The following is a 22,519-nucleotide window of genomic DNA, read 5'->3' on the forward strand; positions in this document are numbered from 1 at the left end:
CCTCCTTGCAGGCGTGGCACCGCACACCGTCCGACGTCCAGAAGACGCGATAGGCAGTCCCCTCATGGTGGACGACGAATGCCCCATCAGTGTCCTCCTCCTGCGCCAGCTGGATAAACAGCTGGCGCCGGAAGGAGAAGACGTGGCGAAGGCTGGCCTCCCGGAAGCCGAGCGAGATGGGTGTGATCCCCGACCTCACCTCCCCAAGTTGACGTAGATGGGGAAGGAGGAGCTCACCAGAAACATAGGGCGGGACATTGGAAATGACGATCCTCTGCACGGTGGCCTCGAGAGGATCCACCGGCAGGATGGTCCCGCCCACGGTGAGCCCCTTGGCGACGGCCAGGGACACCGCCCGCTCCGACCCCAGGAAGAACACAGCCTTCCCATACATTTTTGAGGCCGCGACGATGGCTGAGGGGCCGACAACCCCAGCCATGGCTTTAACGGAGGCCTCAATAGTCATAGTGGGGTGAGTGTAGCTCTTCACCCCAAGCTTTTTTGACATCAGTCTGAATGGCGACGGGGCAGCAGAAGCAGCGGGGGCAGCTGTGGCTGTGGCTGCCACTCCCGCATACGTCTTGGCTGGCCCGCCACCGGCGAAGATGCAGTCGCCATTCTGGGGTGGTATTATAAAGGGCTACACTCACCCCAAGTCACAGGCCTGAAGTTGGAAATGGCCTTAGGTATTTTTTTGGTCCTCTTTTGAGCAGAGGGAGCTGTTTAAAAATGAAGGCACACCTCTCCCCCTACTGACTGAGATTGGGGGAGGGGCCTTCTCTCCTCTGCTCAATAGGCAATTAATTAATAGAGTCAATTGAGGTGCCTTAGAGAAAGAGGCAGAGAGAGACAAAGAGAGAGAAAGTGAGGGGGGGTGGGAAAGAGGGAGGCCGCAAAGGCAGGGTCGCCACTCAGGATGGCGGGTGGGTGGGTGTTGGCAGGGGTGCGCTCTCCTGATGGAAATTTAAAGTCTCTGATAGTGGTGGTCTTCTGGCAGGGGGAGAAGATGTCTTCACCTGGGAAAGCTAGAGATGCCCAGGCTCAGTCCTGCACCAGGTCTTAATGATGTAATTAATGGAATTAACCACTTCACCTAGGCAGCTGGCCCAGGTCAGGCAATAGAAGGGATGCTTATTTGTGGTGCGTGTGGCCTAGTTTTGGCAAGAGCCACACACACACACAGCCACCCCTTGATGTTCTGGCCTTGTTTCTTCTTTTCTCCCCCCACCTAAAATATAAAGTCTTTGGGAGAGTGCCCCAAATAACACCCTCCTGTAGATATTTTGAAGATGATATTCCTCCCTCCTTCCGAACAGTTGGTGTTGGTTGATAGTGGTTTCTCTCCCCTCTCTCCTTCTCCTGAAGTGGAGGCCAATTTGGGGAGGCAGTAATGGGAAAGGCATCTCCCCTGGTTGGTGTTGTTGCTGGCATCCCTTCTCCTCCTCCTCCTCTGTCCTCTCCCTCCAGGCACCTCAGTTGCTATGATGATGGTGGAGGTGGAGGTGGTGGTGGTCCAGCGTTCTCCTCCTCTGCCTGGTCAGGGGACCACCACTTTAGTCCACCCTCCTAGTCTGGCAGCTCCCTCTGCTTGTGCTTGCAGCTGCACAGCCAGCAATGCTGTGAATGAGGCACAACAGAGGGTAACTTAAGACAGAAGTACAGAAGCCTGCTATGGCTTTATATACAGGGGTGGTCACTGCCGGTACTGCAGTATAGAATCAGTTCTTCTCTTAAAGGTACATACACAACAATTCCTCCCCTTTTAGATAAACAGTACATAACATTCATTTAACAACTAATTAATAACTAACTACAATTACAATTTTCTCTGTACTATATACATCAACTGAAATAATCATTTATAAGTTCAGTCTTTGAGGAGGCTTCCTGATCCTGACTGGATAGCGCCTTTCCCGAATATCCTGTTCTTGCGGCAGAGTTGATTCTGGTTCATTGTCATTGGTTGGTTCGTCAGCTTCCAATACCACTGCTTCTGAGGTAGACGTAATCTGTACTTCGGGTTCATTACCAGGTGCACATGCTCGTGGTATGGGTTTGGCTTGTTCCTGTGACTCTAGAATCTGGTCAGCATGGCGTCTCACGATGCTCTCTCCAATCTCCACTGTGTACATTAGTGGTCCCTGATGTGTGCACATCATTCCTGGCTGCCATTTTTCTGTTCGGTAGTCGCGGGACAAGACTGGTTGCCCTATCTTGAAGCTTCTGGTTGGCTTCTCATTTATGTGCTGGAATTGCTTATCCACAACATCTCGTCTTATGTTTGGTTTGAGCAAATCCAGGCGACATCTTAGCCTTCGGTTGAAGAACATTATGGCTGGAGCTTGGTTGGTGACTGCATGTGTCGCATTCCGGTAAGCAAACAAGAAATTATCCACCTTGTGTTGTAGTGGTATGTTGTCATTATACATTGCCTTTATTGCCTTTTTAAAGGTCTGCACAAACCTCTCAGCCAATCCATTTGTGGTTGGATGATATGGGGCAGATGTGTAATGTTTCACCCCATTATTCCTCAGAAACCTCCGGAAATCCTCGGACACAAACTGTGGCCCATTGTCGGAGCAAATCTGTTCTGGCAAGCCATTCCTGGCGAAGATGGTCCGTAGGACTGCAATAGTTTTCTCCGTGGTGGTGGAGGACATTTTGATGACCTCTGGCCATTTCGAATGGGCGTCCACAGCGATTAGGAACATTGAGTACATAAATGGACCAGCAACATCAATGTGTACCCATTGCCATGGAGATGAGGGCCACTCCCATGGATGTAGCGGGGCCTGTGGTGGAGCGTTTTGGACCTTCCGGCATCCTGTGCATCTCTTGGTCATATCCTTGATTTCTTTATCGATTCCCGGCCACCACACAAACGCCCTGGCTAGGCTCTTCATTTTTACCCCTCCCAGATGACCCTCATGAAGCTCATTGAGCACTCTATCTCTCAACTTGGGTGGAATTACCACTCGGGATCCACACATCAAGATCCCCCGGCACACTGACAGCTGTTCTCTCCTTGGCGAGAATGCTGGCAACAGTGAGTCGCCATGTGCTGGCCATCCCTTCACTGTCAAATCATAGACCCGAGAGAGTGTCGGGTCATTTCGGGTTTCCTTCTCTATACTTGAGTTTGTAACAGGTAGACATTCGACTATGGTCGCATGGAATATCTCAACAGGGTCCACTGCAGGTGCTTCCTCTACCATAGGCAACGGTAGGCGCGACAGCCCATCAGCGTTTCCATGCTGTTTCGTACCCTTGTATTCTATGTCGTACTGATGTGCCCCTAGAAAAAGTGACCATCTTTGCAGCCGTTGCGCCTTCATCACTGGAACGCCCTTCTTTGGGTTAAAAATGGAGACCAGCGGCTGATGATCAGTCAGTAGGGTGAATTTCTGCCCATGCAGATAGTGATTGAACTTCTTCACCCCCACACCAGGCTGAGGGCCTCCCTGTCAATCTGGGCGTAGTTACGCTCGGCTGAGGTTAACGAGCGCGATGCAAAGGCTATTGGCCTCTCTGAACCGTCAAGGAATTTGTGTGACAGCACCGCTCCGATGCCGTAGGGAGACGCATCACATGCTAACCGAATCGGTAGTGTTGGATTGTAGTGGGCCAATACTTCTTTTGAAGTGATTAGGCATTTACATTTCTGAAAGGCACGCTTACACTCATCACTCCATTTCCATGTTACTCCAGTTTGCAGTAGGGCGTTCAGTGGGTGCAGAGTTGTAGATAAATTCGGCAAGAACTTATGGTAGTAGTTCACCAACCCGAGGAACGACCTCAGTTGCGACACATTTTCCGGTGCTGGAGCCTTGACTACAGCCTCAATCTTGTCCGGCGACTTATGCAACCCTTCCTCATCAATCATGTGGCCACAATATGAGATTTGTCTCCTGAAGAACTCACATTTGGGGCGGTTGGCTCGTAGCCCATATTCCTGTAATCTCGTGAGCACCTGCTCCAGGTTGGCAAGGTGTTCACTGTCATTTTCGCCCGTAACCAGGATGTCGTCCAAATAACACTGGGCCCCCGGGATCCCTTGCAGGACTTGTTCCATCGCCCTCTGCCAAATAGCCGGGGCTGATGCTACCCCGAACACCAGTCGATTGTACTGGTAAAGGCCTTTGTGAGTGTTTATCGTGAGGTTTTTCCTAGATGCTTCTTCCACCTCCATTTGTAGATACGCTTGGTCCAGATCAATCTTTGTAAAGCGTTTCCCTCCAGATAGTGAGGCGAAAATATCTTCTATCCGTGGAAGTGGATATTGTACTGTGTGTAGGCCTGGGTTCACAGTTACCTTGAAGTCCCCACAGATGCGAACCTTCTTCGGTTCCCCAGGCATGCTGCTCAATGATTTCTTCATTACAGGAACGATGGGTGTGGCCCACTCACTCCAATCCACCTTGGACAGCACACCCAAACGCTCCAGACTCTCCAGCTCTGCTTCAACGGCTGAGCGGATCGCGTAAGGTACTGGTCTGGCCTTAAAACATTTTGGGTTTGCGTTATCTTCGATTTTTATTGTTGCCGTTACTCCTTTTAGTGTCCCAAGTCCTTGTTGGAACACCTCTTTTGCATCAGTTAGAATCTTTGACAGTCACCCAGGTGTGACGTTATCATCCTTTTTATCAGTCACAGTTAGCGCCTGAATGGAATGCCAATCCAATTGTATTTTTCGGATCCATTCACGTCCCAATAATGGTGGTCCTCCATCTGGTTGTATATATAGATACAGTTTCTGTGTTTCCTTGCCGTTGTATTCAACTGGCACCCTTATTTTTCCTCTGGGGTAGACTTTTTGCCCCGTGTATGTCTTCAATACAATGGACGTGTCCTTCAAGGGTATGTGTGGGAACAGCCGCTCATAGTCTCGTCGATTCATGACAGTTAGGGCTGATCCTGTGTCCAATTCCATCTTTACTGGGGACCCTGCTATCATGAGGGTGACCCAAATGGTTCGGTGACCCTCCTTTGCGATCACGTTGTGTAACTTTAGACGACTTAGTCTCCTGCTCCCGGAGTCCTTATCACTCTCCTGATCTTCCGAACTACTGTCTGTCAATTTCTTTACTTTCTTGTACTTTTCCTCAGTAGTTCTTGTAGTGTTGGTTTTCTTTCCCGACCTGCAGACTCTTGCTATGTGTCCCATTTTCCCACATTGCCTGCATAATTTGTCCTTAAACCAGCAGTCCTTCTGATCATGGGTTGGTCTGCCGCAGCGATAGCACTTTTCTGCTCCATACGCCATTTCGTTAGCGCTGTATTCTTGTGGCTTCTGTTGTATTTCTGCAGCTCCCCGTGCTGCTGCTTTGTAGGATACTGCCACGCTGAAAGCCTGTCCTAGCGTCAGGTCCTTTTCCGAAAGTAGTCATTTCTGGGTTCCTTCACTCTGGAGCCCACAGACAAACTTATCCCGTATGGTGTCTGCCAGTCTTGCTCCGAACTGGCAGTGCTTCGATAACTTGCGTAGTTCCGTAAGATAGTCAACATTGCTCTCATCTAAGTGCTGGTTTCTTTTATGGAACTTGAATCTTTCTGCTATCAGCAGCGGTGTAGGGTTTAGGTGTTCCTGTAAGGTATTAACAATCTCTTCAAAACTTTTCTCCATTGGTTTAGCTGGGGTAATTAAATTCCGCAATAGGCTGTACGTTCTCGCGCCCATCAAATTTAATAATACCGAGGCCTTCTTTCCATCGGTCACCTCATTTGATTTGCAGTACACTTCAATTCTTTCCACATACGTGGTCCAGTCTTCCAACTCGTTGTCGAAAGCAGTGATACTGCCACTTTTTGGCATTTTGGGTGATTTAAAATGGCACCTCCCGCGCTTTTCCTTCTTCCCCAATGGAATAAAATGGCGCCTCCCGTGCTTTTCCTTCTTCCCCTTGCTGCCACGCTGCTCCTAGCGTTCTGCAGGGTAATGGCGGCGAGCCGTGGCTTTGGCTCATCTCACTTTTCCTTCCCCTTGTTTTATTTTTGCTACGCTGCCCGGTTCTTGAGCACCAATCGCGCCCTGTGCGCTCCACCCTCTCTCTCTCTCTTTTCCTCCCGATGATGCTGCACGGCCCCTTTGCAGAGCCGCTCGATCGAGCTCGAGCCCGCCGCATTCCGGAAGGATCAGCGCACTACCTGCTACCAGCACGATTTGCTGGAACACCTTGACTGGGGAGCCAAGCCCAGCTCTCCACAGCCTCTCCTGCAACTCTCCGAACTCCGATGGATCATAAGAAATAGGAGCAGGAGTAGGCCAATCGGCCCCGCGAGCCTGCTCCACCATTCAATAAGATCATGGCTGATCTGATCCTACCCTCAAATCTTCTATCACTCTCCATCCACCCGAACCCATGTGATCTCCCAGGAGAGGCGAAAAACCAGATAAAGACCCAATGGCCAATTAGGGAGAAAAAAATCTGGGAAATTCCTCTCCGACCCATCTAGGCGATCGAAATTCTTCCAGGAGATCACTCTGTCCCTATATTTTCTACAGTACTTACCTTCTGTAAAGGCGATCTCCACCCCAGCCAGGAACAGGAATAAAACCATCTCCTGAAATCTAACACAGAATTAGAACACAGTAGGAGCAGAACCAGGCGACACGGCCCCTGGGCCCACTCCACTACCCACAGGGCCATGACCATTCCGAACCTAGACTCATGTCCAATTTCCTGCCCGCTCCCCGTAACCCTTAATTCCCTTTACTTCTAGGAAACTATCTATTTCTGTTTTAAATTTATTTAATGATGTAGCTTCCACAGCTTTCTGGGGCAGCAAATTCCACAAACCTACCACCCTCTGAGTGAAGAAGTTTCTCCTCATCTCAGTTTTGAAAGAGCAGCCCCTTATTTTAAGATTATGCCCCCTAGTTCTAGTTTCACCCATCATTGGAAACATCCTCACCGCACCCACCCGATCAAGCCCCTTCACAATCTTATATGTTTCAATAAGATCGCCTCTCATTCTTCTGAACTCCAATGAGTAGAGTCCCAATCCACTCAACCTCTCCTCACATGACCACCCCCTCATCCCCGGGATTAACCGAGTGAACCTTCTTTGTACTGACTCGAGAGCAAGTTTGTCTTTTCTTAAGTATGGACACCAAAACTGTATGCAGTATTCCAGGTGCGGTCTCACCAATACCTTGTACAACTGCAGCAATACCTCCCTGTTTTTATATTCCATCCCCCTAGCAATAAAAGCCAACATTCCATTGGCCTTCTTGATCACTTGCTGCACCTGCATACTAACTTTTTGAGTTTCGTGCACCAGGACCCCCAGATCCCTTTGTACTACAGTACTTTCCAGTTTCTTGCCATTAAGATAATGGGCCAGAAACTGGTGAACGGGGCTTGCCGCGCGTGCAAGCCCCGTATATGCACTTACCCCGCGCTACTGCCGATCAGCTCCAGGGACGCCTGGACTTGGTGTTTGAAAAAGAAGAATCCCGGGCAGCGTATGACGTCACGCCACCCAGGAGTGCAGCCAGCGCGAAGCCAGGAGCGTGCAGTGCAAGTGAGACACGCCCCTTGAGGTCTCAGTTTCACTGGACATGCCCCCAATGTTTCTGTCAAGCTGCTAAGCATTTTTACATGCAAAGCAGCAGTTTAAATAGGTTTTTGGAAGTTTTTTGAAGATTTTGGTAACTTTTATAAACTTTTTTAAATGTTTACATTATTTTGAGTAATCTGAAGTAGTTTTAAAGAGAATTAAAGCAATTTAAAGACTTTTAATAGCCCTAAAATAATTTTTTTAATTCCATTTATTTATTTAGCAATGTCGTCGTCATACATGTCTTCACACTGTTCCCTTTGGGGAACTGTATGAAGTGGTGGAAGGATTTATGGCCATGATTAATGCTCATTCCGTGACCGTAACCATCTTTGAACCAGCCATTAGGGCGGTTAGTCCTATGGCGGGAGGGTTATACGGGCTCCCACAAGCTATACAAGGAGGGGGGGCCACCCACACCCACGGACGCAAATATCCCACTGGATGTCAACCCAGAATTTAGAGCCGGAGCTCCGACTCCACTTGCCGGGACTGTCTGGAGCGGGGTTCGAAACCCTACCCTGATCTGGCCCAGCGGCGGGGATCCTACCGCTATGACAAAGGCCCAATCCGATTAGCAACGTGAAATGGCAGCATAGGGCTCCAGTCACGGGGAGGGAAAAGGCGCAGGAAACGTATGGGTGTCACCTTTTGTGCGGAGTGGGCCTTTTGCGTAGCAGTAAGCATCCCCGCCGCTGGGCCAGAAGGAGTAGGGTTTTGAACCCCACTCCAGACAGTCCCGGCAAGTGGAGTCGGAGCTCCAACTTTAAATTCTGGGTGGACATCCAGCGGGATACTTGCGTCCGTGGGTGTTGGTAGCCCCCGCCCCCTCAGATGGGTTGTGGGAGCCCGTAAAACCCTCCCGCCATAGGACTAACCACCCTAATGGCTGGTTCAAAGATGGTTACGGTCACGGAATGAGCGTTAATCACGGCCATAAATCCTTCCACCGCTTCATACAGTTCCCCAAAGGGAACAGTGTGAGGATACGTACGATGATGACCTCTTGCGCAATGCACCTCCTTGGACCCTCAGTTGCAGATGCGAGGGGGCAAGTTGTGCAATTGTTAAATTTTTCATTTTATTGACATGTAAAATGTTGGCCCAGTAATTCCCTTCCAAATGCGCGAGTACGGTCGGGGTACTTACGCATCTGGCCGGATGAAATGCCGGTTTTCAGCATGCACAGTGCATGTGGGGAAAACCGGCATTTCCTGTCCTCTGAACGAAGGGGTTCAGAGGCAGAACGCGTGCGACTGCACAGGCAGCGCGTGCGCAGTATAATTCGCCGCTTTCATTAATGCTTTCAGTGAGGTCAAGTCATTACAACTTACACATGAAAAAAGCATGGGTACAGTTGCTCCAGAGGCTGCGGAGGAAGATATTTATTATCGTGGAGCTTCTGAAAGTGTGTATGTCTGTATATATTCCTTTGCGTGTTATGTATATATTCCTTTACTTATGTGTATGAATGTATTATTTAATTATGACTTTCAGAGAAAGTAACTTATTGGAAAATCATAATTAAAAACATACATTCATACACATTAGTAAAGGAATATAAAACATACATACATATACGTAAAGGAATATATGTGGACATACATACATAACTCATTCTCACATTCCATTCACACAGCCACAATTGCTCCTTCTACCTACCGTTCTGAAAACCCTTTAAAAAAAAAAAATTTTAACTTTAAAACTTACTTAGAATTTCTTAAAATAACTTCCCTCCCTTTCCCAAACAAAAATATTGCATTTCAGAAGCTCCACGATAAAATATATCTTCCTCCGCAGCCAATGAACAACTTTACACTTGCTTTTTTCAAATGTAACTTCTAAGGACTTACCCTCACTGAATCCATCATTGAAATCCACAAAGTTCACTGCGCAAGCGCTGCCTGTGCAGTCGCACGCGCTGTGAATAGACCTCGGGTCTGGAAATGCCGGCGTTCCCCGCATGCGCTGTTCCTGCTGAACGCCGGCATTTCCAACGGCCAAATGCGTGAGTACCCCGACCGTACTCACGCTTCTGGCAGCGAATTTCTGGCCCAATAACTTGCTCTGTGATTTTTCCTGCCAAAGTGCATAACCTCACACTTTCCAGTATTGTATTCCATCTGCCAAATCTCTGCCCACTTACTTAGCCTGTCTATGTCCCTTTGCAGGTTTTTTATGTCCTCCTCACTCACTACTTTCCGTCCCATCTTTGTATCATCTGCAAACTTTGATATGTTACACTCGGTCCCCTCCTCCAAATCGTTAATATAGATTGTAAAGAGTTGGGGACCCAGCACTGACCCCTGCGGAACATCACTAGTTACTGGTTGCCAATCTGAGAACGAACCATTTATCCCGACTCTCTGCTTTCTGTTAGAGAGCCAATCCTCCACCCACGCCAGAATATTACCCCCAATCCCGTGATTTTTTATCTTGAGCAATAATCTTTTGTGTGGCACCTTGTCAAATGCCTTTTGGAAGTCTAAATACACTACATCCACTGGTTCCCCTTTATCCACTCTGTATGTTACTTCCTCAAAAAACTCCAGCAAATTTGTCAAACATGACTTCCCCTTCATGAAACCATACTGAGTTTGTCCTATTAAATTATGTTTATCCAAATGTCCTGTTACTGTCTCCTTAATAATGGACTCTAACATTTTACCAACCACAGATGTTAGGCTAACAGGTCTATAGTTTCCAGCCTTCCGCCTACTACCCTTTTTAAATAAGGGTGTTACATTAGTAGTTTTCCAATCTGCCGGGACCTTTGCTGAGTCCAGTGAGTTTTGGAAAATTATTACCAATGCATCCACAATCCCTACCGCTACTTCCCTCAAGACCCTAGGATGCAAGCCATCAGGTCCAGGGGATTTATCCGCCTTGAGTCCTATTATTTTACCAAGTACCACTTCCTTAGTGATTTTAATCGTATTTAGTTCCTCCCCCACTAGAGCCCCCTGTTTGTCCAGTGTTGGGATATTCTTAGTGTCCTCTACTGTAAAGACTGATACAAAATAATTGTTCAGTGTTTTTGCCATCTCCATGTTTCCCACCATTAATTTCCCGGTCTCATCCTCTAAGGGACCAACATTTACTTTAGCCACCTTTTTTCTTTTTATATAACTATAGAAACTTTTACTGTCTGTTTTTATATTTTTTGCTAATTTACTTTCATAATCTATCTTCCCTTTCTTAATCAATCTTTTAGTTATTTTTTGCTGTCTTTTAAAGACTTCCCAATCTTCCATCCTCCCACTAGGTTTTGCTACCTTATATGCCCTTGTTTTTAGTCGGATACTATCCTTAATTACTTTACTTAGCCATGGATGGCTTTCTTTTCTTTTACACCCTTTTTTCCTCAGTGGAATATATATTTTTTGGAAGTTGTAAAATAACTCCTTAAATGTACACCACTGATTATGTACCGTCTTACTCTTTAATCTATTTTCCCAGTCCACTCTAATCAATTCCGCTCTCATACCTTCATAGTCTCCTTTATTCAAGCTCAGCACGCTTGTTTGAGATCCAACCTTCTCACCCTCTAATTGAATATGGAAATCAACCATGTTATGGTCACTCATTCCAAGGGGATCCTTTACTAGGACATTTTTAATTAATCCTGTCTCATTACACAGGACCAAATCTAAGGTTGCTTGCCCCCTGGTCGGTTCAGTTACATACTGCTCAAGAAACCCATCCCTAATACATTCAATGAACTCATCCTCAAGGCTGTTCTGCCCAATTTGATTTGTCCAGTTAATATGATAATTAAAATCCCCCATAATTATAGCTGTTCCCTTATTACAAGCCTCAACTATTTCCTGATTAATACTCCGTCCAACAGAGTTGCAACTGTTCGGAGGCCTATAGACTACGCCCACTAGTGTTTTTTTCCCCTTATTATTCCTTATCTCCACCCAAACTGTTTCATTATCCTGATCCTTTGACCCAATATCATTTCTCTGTATTATAGTGATTCCTTCCTTTATTAACATAGCCACCCCACCTCCTCTCCCTTCCTGCCTGTCCTTCCTGATTGTTAAATAACCTGGTATGTTTAATTCCCAGTCATGGTCACCCTGCAGCCATGTTTCTGTAATGGCCACAAGATCATACCCATATGTCGTTATTTTTGCCGTTAACTCATTCATTTTGTTACGAATGCTACGTGCATTCAGATAAAGAACTTTCAAATATGTTTTGTAATGCTTAGTTCCTGTTTTTTCCCTTTTTAGTACTTCACCTTTTGCTCCATACCTTCTGTCCCTTCCTGACACATTCTGTTTTTTAATTCCCCCACTGCTACCTAAGTCTATGACCTTCTCTGTTGTCATTTCTATTATTTGCTCTCTCGAAACCTCCCCCCCACTAATTAGTTTAAAGCCCTCGCTACAGCCCTAGTTATATGATTCGCCAGGACTCTAGTCCCAGCACTGGCCAAGTGGAGTTCGTCCCAATGGAACAGCTCCCTCCTGTCCCAGTATTGGTGCCAGGGTCCCAAGAAGCAAAACCCATTTCTCCCACACCAGTCTTTGAGCCACGCATTTAACTCTTTAATTTTATTTATCCTAGCCATATTTGCTCGTGGCTCAGGTAATAACCCAGAGATTATTACCCTTGAGGTTCTGTTTTTTAATTTGACCCCTAGCTGCTCATACTCCTTTAACAGAACCGTCTTCCTTGTCCTATCTATGTCGTTTGTACCAACATGGACCACGACAACTGGATCCTCCCCCTCCCACTGCAAGTTTCTTTCCAGCCCAGAAGAGATGTCCTTAACCCTTGCACTGGGCAGGCAACACAGCCTTCGGGACTCCCGCTCTTGACCGCAGAGAACCCTATCTATCCCCCTAATGATACTATCCCCTACCACTACAACATTTCTTTTTACTCCCTCCACTTGAATGGCCCCCTGTACCACGGTGCTGTGGCCAGGTTGCTCATCCTCCCTGCAGTCCCCGCTCCCGCCCTCACAGGGAGTAAGAACCTCGATCCTGCTGGACAAGAACAAGGGCTGCGTCTCCTTCAACACTACATCCTGGATCCCTGTCCCTTCCTCACTCGTAGTCACACCGTCCTGTCCCTGACCACGGACTACATCTGCAGTAATTAACTTCATTGGTGTGACCATCTCCTGAAACATAGAGTCCAGGAACTTCTCCCCCTCCCTGATGTGTCGCAGTACCTGAAGCTCGGTCTCAAGCTCCATAACATGGAACTTGAGTTCCTCTAGCAGCAAACACTTGTCGCAGATGTAATCACCATGAGCCTCAATGGGGACCACCGGCTCCCACATCTCGCAACAGTAACACATCACCTGCTCCATTCTATATAATTAATTAAATTTCTTATTATTAGTTATGAAGACCCTGCCCGGATATAGATGATAATTTCACACCACTATTCAAAGGACTTACCAACTTAAAGGTATAAAAGAGAAGAGAAGGAAGAAAACCAACCAACCAGCTGATCACCAACCTCCTCCTTGAATACTGTCTGTGGGGCCTGTTTGGTTGACTCGTCTCACTGCTCCGCCTCCACAGTGTTGTCCAAGCCTGGGAGTGGGGAACAAAACAGAGCAAAAAACACACCCTCACCTCCCACTTATCCGAACTCTCCCACTTAGCAAAACTCCAGCACCACTCAATGCACAAGGCACTCCGTGCACTGCACTAGCCCCTCCCCTTTTATACCCGGATTCTACTTCCGGTTTAAACTGCCCAAGAGTTAAAAAAACCCTTAAAAAATTGGACGCCCTTTGTTCTGACTTCGACCTCCAAGAACCTTCTTCTCAGGGAAAGATCCCCGTGAGGTGATGCAGTACTGCAGGTGAGTTCGAACCTGTTCGTCGCCAATGTAGTGTCCGAGTATAAACAATACATGGACTGCAGGAGAACAATAATAACAGGTATTTACTGAACAGAGGGTAACTTAAGACTGAAGTACAGAAGCCTGCTATGGCTTTATATACAGGGGTGGTCACTGCCGGTACTGCAGTATAGAACCAGTTCTTCTCTTAAAGGTACATACACAACAATTCACTCCACAGTCCCTCTTGCTGTGCTTTATTTCCACCCCTACGTGCTGTACTCCACTCTGAGTCTGGCCCCATTGTGCTTCAATTCCCCGCCCCCACCAATGCGCTCTGCTCTCACTATTGTACTCCATCTCCACGCTGTTCTGTGCTCTCCCCCCTGCTGTGCATTTTACCCCATCTTAGAACGAGGCCACAATGACCATGCTCCAGATTAGAAAACAGAGAAGATTTAGGAAAGGAAAAACTTGAAGAAAGAGTAAGAAAAAGAGTCAGAGACAAGTAGAGAGATATAAAATTATATTTTCCAAGAAGATACTGAGGAATATTACTCACCGCCAGCACATTTTGAAAAATCATGGGCGCGCTGCCCCCGATTTTTAGCTATGTGCTGCTGGCGGGTGAGGTCCGTTGCCACCAGTATGTACTTTGAAGAATACCCCCATAGAGACAGAAATTAAAGAAAACATTGTAGAGCCACATACAGAGCAAGAGCGGAATATAGACAGGAAGATGGAAACAACTTAGGGAAGGGGAGACAAGCAGAGAATCAACCATTGGAAGAAAGGAATGAGAGATTTTGAGAAAAAAAATTGCTGATGAATAACACTATAGGAGATCACCTTATCAAATAATGATATATTGTGTGTTACATGGTATAACCCTTCTAACGCAACCTGAGCAATAGCTTGGGTAATCCTTTAGTATGTTTGATATAATATGCAGCATTTATCTCCCACCTTGCTTTTAACTAGGGAAACAATTTCCCTTCCTCTGAAGAGTTTGTGAATCAATATCCCTCCCCTAAACCAACCTCAGGTTAATGCTTCCTATCAACGCCTGACTAATTTCCCAGGTTTATTAATGTTCCTTTAGTATCCATTAGTTAAACTATGCAGGCAAATGACTAAAGGGCTTCCCCTCTCTAGAGTAATGGAGGATGGTAAAAATTTCCTACCACACAATATAGTATATAACAATAATACCCACTTATCTCTCATCTAAAAGGGAATGGTAGCATAGTGGTTATGTTACTGGACTAGTAATCCAGAGGCCTGCACTTAATGATATCAGAAATGCAAGTTCAAATCCCACCACGGGAACTGGAATAAAAAGCTAGTATCAGTAATTGTGACCATGAAACTATCGGATTTTTGTAAAAACCCATCTGGTTCACTAAAGCCCTTAAGAAAAGGAAATCTGCTGTCCTTACCTGCAGTCACATATACCATATGTGGCTCTTAACTGCCCCCTGAAATGCCCTCTAACAAACCACTCAGTTGTGACAAACAACTACAGCAAACAATAACAAGAATAAAACCGGACAGACCACCCGGCATCGACCTAGGCATGGGCTTCGGACACAGCAACGGCACACCCAACCCACACATGACAATGGCACACCCAACCCACACATGACAATGGCACACCCAACCCACACATGACAATGGCACACCCTCCTCACTATCTGGGGACCTGTGCCAAAATTGGGAGAGCTGTCCCACAGACTAGTTAAGAAACAGCCTGACATACTCATAGAATCATACCTTTCAGCCAATGTCCCAAACTCCTGGGTATGTCTTGTCCCACCAGAGGTGGCAGCACCGAGGTGTACAAGGAAACCTCCTGCTGATTACCACCTACTGCCCTCCCTCAGCTGATAAATCAGTACTTCTCCATGTTGAACACCATTTGGAAGAAGCACTGAGGGTAGCAAAGGCACAGAATTTACTCTGGGTAGGGGACTTCAATGTCCATCACCAAGAGTGACTCGGTAGCACCACTACTGACCGAGCTGGCTGAGTCCTGAAGGACACAGCTACCAAACTGGGCCTGCAGCAGGTGGTGAGAGAACCAACACAAGGGAAAAGCCTTGTACTCACCATTCTACCTGTCGCAGATGCATCTGTCCATGACAGCATTGAGCACCGCACAGTCCTTGTGGAGATGAAGTTCAGTCTTCGTACTCATGACACCCTCCATTATGTTGTGTGGCACTACCACCAAGTTAAATGGGAAAGATTCAGAACAGAACTAGCAGTTCAAAAACTGGGCACCCATGAGGCGCTGAGGGCCATCAGCAGCAGCAGAATTGTATTCCACCACATCTGTAACCACCTGGCCCGGTAGATCCCTCACTCTACCATTACCATCAAGCCAGGGGACCAACCCTGGTTCAATGACAAGTGCAGGAGCGGCACCAGGCGTACCTAAAAATGAGGTGCCAACCTGGGGAAGTTGCAACACAGGACTACATACATGCTAAACAGCCAAAGCAGCATGCTATAGATAGAGCTAAGTGATCTCATAATCAACGGATCAGATCAAAGCTCTGCAGTCCTGCCACACCCAGTCGTGAATGGTGGTGGACAATTAAACAACTAACAGGAGGAGGAGGCTCCATGAATATCCCCATCCTCAATGATGGCAGAGCTCAGCACGTGAGTGCAAAAGATAAGGCTGAAGCGTTTGCAACCATCTTCAGCTAGAAGTGCCAAGTGGATGATCCATATTGGCCACCTCCTGAGGTCCCCACCATCACAGAAGCCAGTCTTCAGCCAATTCAATTGACTCCACATGATATCAAGAAACGGCTGAGTGCGTTGGATACAGCAAAGGCTATGGGCCCCGGCAACATCCCAGCTGTCGTGCTGAAGACTTGTGCTCCAGAACTAGCCGTACCTCTAGCCAAGCTGTTCCAGTACAGCTACAATACTGGCATCTACCCGACAATGTGGACATATTGGGGCAGTTTTCTGTTAGATCTGTTCTGAATCTTTCCCATTTAACTTGGTGGTAGTGCCACACAACATAATGGAGGGTGTCATGAGTACGAAGACTGAACTTCATCTCCACAAGGACTGTGCGGTGCTCAATGCTGTCATGGACAGATGCATCTGTGACAGGTAGAATGGTGAGTACAAGGCTTTTCCCTTGTGTTGGCTCTCTCACCACCTGCTGCAGGCCCAGTTTGGCAGCTGTGTCCTTCAGGACTCAGCCAGCTCGGTCAGTAGTGGTGCTACCGAGTCACTCTTGGTGATGGACATTGAAGTCCCCTACCCAGAGTAAATTCTGTGCCTTTGCTACCCTCAGTGCTTCTTCCAAATGGTGTTCAACATGGAGAAGTACTGATTTATCAGCTGAGGGAGGGCGGTAGGTGGTAATCAGCAGGAGGTTTCCTTGTACACCACGGTGCTGCCACCTCTGGTGGGACAAGACATACCCAGGAATTTGGGACATTGGCTGAAAGGTATGATTCTATGGGCTAGATTTTCAGTGTGCCGTGAGGCAGGCTTTTAGGCGTGCGGGGGGCAAAATCCCAAATTCGGGGGTCCTGACACCATCCCGCCCAAAACCCGCCTCCACGTAAGTTTCAGAGGAGGTGGGTACCCGCCCCGCACTGGGACCCACCGACCCGAGGTAGTTAACAGGCAGTTTTTAGCATAATCCCTATTTTGAGGGGTGTCGTGTGGGATTCCCGACAGCTCCAAACCACACCAGGTTAGAGCAGTCGGGCCGTCGGGTTGAAGGACTTGGAGGGGTCGCGATGTCGGTGTTCAGGTGAGTCATGGGTGCATGAGTGCAAAGGTAAGTGTGTTTGGTGTGTCTAAAGTGTGTAAAGAAGTTTAAATTAACTGTACTTACCTTAACAGCCTTTCTTCCTCTAGGCGTCGGGAGTCCATCATTCAGCCGGCACTGAAAGCTGAATGGCTGCGATCTGTCAAAAGTGACAGCCTTCAGATTTCAGTGCCGGTGACAGTTCTAACTGAGTCTGCGTAGAAGGACTCAGGTTAGAAGTCAGACTGTCAGTGTTTGACAGCTTCAAACAGCTGTGATACACTGATATTTCATCTGTCAAAAACTCTTGACAGATGAAATTTCAGTCTGTGACATCACCTGTTGCCGGGTGGCCCTTAATTAGCCTGCTGAGCGGGCTCAACAAGGTCAATCAAGGGAAAATCGCGTCGATTGGCTGGACGTTGATGGAGGCGGGACTAAAACCCAAATATTGTAGTCCCGCCTCCTTCCCGACTGCTGAATGAAAATCCAGCCCATATGAGTATGACTATGTCAGGCTGTTTCTTAACTAGTCTGTGGGACAGCTCTCCCAATTTTGGCACAGGTCCCCAGATAGTGAGGAGGGTGTGCCATTGCTGTGTCCGAAGCCCATGCCTAGGTCGATGCCGGGTGGTCCATCCGGTTTTATTCTTCTTATTGTTTTCTGTAGTGGTTTTTTACAACTGAGTGGCTTGCTAGAGGGCAGTTAAGAGCCACATACAGGCCAGACCAGGTAAGGTATATGTGACTGCAGGTAAGGACGGCAGATTTCCCTTCCTTAAGGGCTTTAGTGAACCAGATGGGTTTTTACGACAATCCGATTGTTTCATGGTCACCATTACTGATACTAGCTTTTTATTCCAGTTCCCGTAGTGGGATTTGAACTTGCATCTCTGAATTATTAGTGCGGGCCTCTGGATTACTAGTCCAGTAACATAACCACTATGCTACCATTCCCTTTTAAGGCAGCATTTGACCAAGTGTGGCATCAAGGAGCCCTAGTAAAATTGAAGTCAATGGGAATTAGGGGGGAAAACGCTCCACTAGCTGGTGTCATACCTAGCACAAATGAAGATGGTTGTGGTTGTTGGAGGCCACTTGTCTCAGCCCCAGGACATCGCTGAAGGAATTCCTCAGGGCAGTGTTCTAGGTCCAACCATCTTCAGCTGCTTCATCAATGACCTTCCCTCCATCATAAGATCAGAAGTGGGGATGTTCGTTGATGATTGCACAGTGTTCAGTTCCATTTGCAACTCCTCAGATAATGAAGCAGCCCATGCCCGCATGCAGCAAGGCCTGGATGACATTCAGGCATGGACTGATAAATGGCAAGCCACACAACTGCCAGGCCATGACTATCTGCAACAAGCTAGAGTCTAACCACCGCCCCCTGACATTCAACGGTATTACCATCGCCAAATCCCCCACCATTGACCGGAAACTTAACTGGACCAGCCACATAAATACTGTGGTTACAAGAGCAGTTCAGAGGCTGGGTATTCTGTGGCGAGTGACTCCCCAAAGCCTTTCAACCATGTACAAGGCACAAATCAGGACTGTGATGGAATACTCTCCACTTGCCTGGATGAGTGCCGCTCCAACAACACTCAAGAATCTCGACACCATCCAGGACAAAGCGGCCCGCTTGATTGGCCCATCCACCACCTTAAATATTCCCTCCCTGCACCACCGGCGCAACGTGGCTGCAGTGTGTACCATTGACAAGATGCACTGCAGCAACTCTTCAAGGTTCCTTCGACAGCAACTCCCAAACCCGCGACTTCTTCCACCTAGAAGGACAAGGGCAGCAGGTGCATGTAAACACCATCACCTCCATTATCCCCTCCAAGTTACACACCATCCTGACTTGGAAGTACATCGCTGATCCTTCATCATTGCTGGGTCAAAATCCTGGAACTCCCTCCTTAACAGCACTGGGGGAGTACCTTCACCACACGGACTGCAGCAGTTCAAGAAGGCGGCTCACCACCACCTTCTCAAGGTCAATTAGGAATGGACAATAAACGCTGGCCTTGCCAGCGACGCCCACATCCCAGGAATGAAAAAAAAAATTGCTGACTACTGATGTTTTTATTTCTCTTCCATTCATGAAGAAATGCAATTCTTTTGAAGACAACAAGTGCCCACTTAGACAATTTATCATATTAACATTCCTAACTTGTCAAATCAGACACTTATTTCTGTTTTCTGTGTGCAATAGTGTTGGTGGACAGTTACGGAGACGTGTTTGGAGTTCCTGCTGCAGTCAGGATGAAGTGACTGATATATAATTGGCTTAGAGAAGTCATTGTTAATGCAGGCAAAGTGTGTGGACAGATTCTCAGGCAGATGTTCTACAGCCAATACTTGGCAAGGCAGAATGCAGATCAGACATAATATCCAAAGATCTTCTAGGTAACCTACTTCATCCGAAATTTAAAAAACCCTGCTCTATTATGTATTGCAGCCTGATCTGTGCCATATATTTGGATTCACTCACCTCAATAAACTCAAAATTTATATTCTATTCAGGATGTGTGATATAAGGTTGCAAAATACTGTTGATGATATTAGTGGACCTGCATCTAATACATGCAAATGACATTCCTCTATCTGTTATTAATTCCTCTATTTCAAGCTTGCATTCTTTTTTGTTGTCCCTGCAGTGCAATGTGGCAGTGACGCCCTTTCTTAATGCTTCACTTTCTGGAGGATGGGGGCAAATCATCATATATTTTCTATTATCTAAATAAAATTGTTGCAATTGCTGAAGATCTGATATAAAAATTGAAATTGCTGTAAAAAAACTGAAAATGGGAGTTTTAACAAAGAAACTCTACCCATTTTTCCTAAGAATCTGCCTGGTATTCTAGTATTCCTATCACTTTTCCTTTTTTACATTCTATCATTTGCCTTGGTGACCATTATTTTGAGACTGCTTTGTATTGAGGATGGGGTGGGGTGGCATCTCTTGACAGTCTTGCGCACGCAATCAATCACTTTCGCCGCGATTTTGCCGGCGCTCAGAGGGTGGGTTTGGAGGCAGGTCGGGAGTTAAAATCTAAATGATTGTTGACGGGTTGTGAACCCGCCACCATCCCGCCTCCATGCAACTTTACAAAGTGTCGGGTCTGGGAGTCCTGATTAGACCCGACACCAAACAGTGGGAGAGGCACGTTAACTGCCTAGATAATCCCATTTTTACTGCCTATTCCCATTTTAGTACATTTTCAGCATGTTGCATGTCGTGTGACAAACACACCAGCTGATTGTGCCGGGTTCAGCAAGTAGCTGAATTGTTGACAGCTGCTCTTGCAGCATAAAAGCAGACCTGCAACATGGCTGAGTTTCAGACGCCAGACCTTTGTGCTTTGAGGTTTTGGGACACATTTTGCAGGTCTACTGAGCTTGTGAGTGTTTAAGCTGTGATGCATATGCACTGTGACCTCCTTGGAATACCTTCCGGCCACATTGACTGAGCGCTTATAACATCTTTTCCTCAACTGAAATATACACCAGCAGAATGGGAACCATTTATATCCTCTCATCCTGTTCTTCAGAATCGGAGGAAGAGCAACCACGCCAGCTGCAGAACTAGGCACATCAGCAGCACCAACAACAGGAGCGCCAACCTCCCCCCGATGCTGCACAGGGAAGAGGGCGTCAGTGCAGGGCTGCACCTCGCCGCAGGAGATACCCCCAACATAGGGTTTACAGGCTGAGGATGAGCTTCCTCAACATGAGTGAGCTGCAGTGCCAAAGGAGGCTGAGACTTTCGCGAGAGGTAGTCGCTGACATCTGCACAAGGCTGCACCGACACCTGGAGCCCAGAGGAGCGGATGGACTCTCCTTACCAGTGGCCATCAAAGTCACCACTGCACTCAACTTCTTTGCTTCGGGGTCCTTCCAGGGATCAGCAGCAGACATCAGCGGCGTCTCCCAGTCGGCCGCACACACTTGCATCATGCAGGTTACCGATGCCCTCTTTGCAAATTTGCACAATTACATCCACTTCTCCATGGATCAAGCAAGTGTAACCGCGTGTGTGTTTGGCTTTGCAAATATGGCAGGCTTCCCAAGAGTGCAGGGCATCGTAGACTGCACACATGTGGCCATTAGGGCATCCTATCACAACCCAGCTGTATTTGTCAACCGCAAGGCCTTCCACTCCCTTAACATCCAGCTGGTGTGTAACCACAGGAAGAACATTACGCATGTTTGCACAAAGTACCCTGGCAGTTGCTATGACTTGTTCATCCTGAGGCAGTCTACTGTGCCTCAGCTGTTCATTCCACCAACCCAACTTTCCGGATGGCTACTTGGAGACAAGGGCTATCCCCTGAAGATGTGGCTAATGACACCAATGAGGAGGCCATCAAACGAAGCTGAGGAGCGCTACAATGCCAGCCACATTTCCACCAGAAGCATCATAGAGCAAACCATCAGCTTGCTCAAAATGCGATTCAGATGCCTCGACAGATCTGGTGGAGCCCTACAGTACGCACCAGCCAGGGTCTCCAGAATCATCGTGGTCTGCTGTGCCCTGCACAACATCGCACAGCAGCATGGCTTAGCGCTGCCTGAGGAACAAGTGGCTCAGTGCACAGCCTCCTCGGAAGAGGAGGAGGAGGAGGAGGTGGCAGATGAGGGACATCTTGCGGGGGCGGATGTGCCAATTCCACCAGCACCCGACCAAATTGCTGGCCTTGAGGCAAGGGATGCACTCATCCATGCCAGATTTGTGTAAGTTTACGCATCAACCACATGTGGCTGGCACATGGAAATGAATGTCTGGACAACCTTTTTAACATGCCATACATCATCTGTGTAATAAACTGTGGTTTTCTATCACTCTCACCACCATCATTACACATGAAAGGCGCCTTGACCCCTCACTGTGCAACTTCCATTTCTGAGTACACATAGGCCAAATCTTCGATTCTTTGCCATTACTTTAGTTTAATAAAGTTAAAATCAGGATGAAAAACGTTGTTTTGTAAGAGAAGAAAACACCCAAGTGACTACCCTTGTGCCTATTTTTGTGTTAACTTTCTCTTACGCGTGCTTCTACGTGGTGCTTCCCCTGTGGCTTCAGCAGATGTTGAGGCAGCTTGCTCACTTCTATGGTGCGCCTGCTTAGATGCCTTTAGTGGGTGTCCTCTGGGTTTGGGAGCCTGCGAGGGCTCCGCAACAGTATGCTCTTCCTGTGGCCGTGCAGGGGCTGAGATGGCCATCTCAGTTGGGTGCGGAATCTGGGGCTCTGACCGAGGGCTCCGCAGTGACATGGTCATGTGAGCTCTTAGAGAGGAACCCACACTTCCTTGTTGTCAACCACCAACATCCCTCTCATGGGTCGCCCGC

The sequence above is a fragment of the Somniosus microcephalus genome, chromosome 7 (assembly GCF_052327205.1).
Source record: "Somniosus microcephalus isolate GS21.2 chromosome 7, FLI_Smic_1.0, whole genome shotgun sequence".
Lineage (NCBI taxonomy): Eukaryota > Metazoa > Chordata > Chondrichthyes > Squaliformes > Somniosidae > Somniosus > Somniosus microcephalus.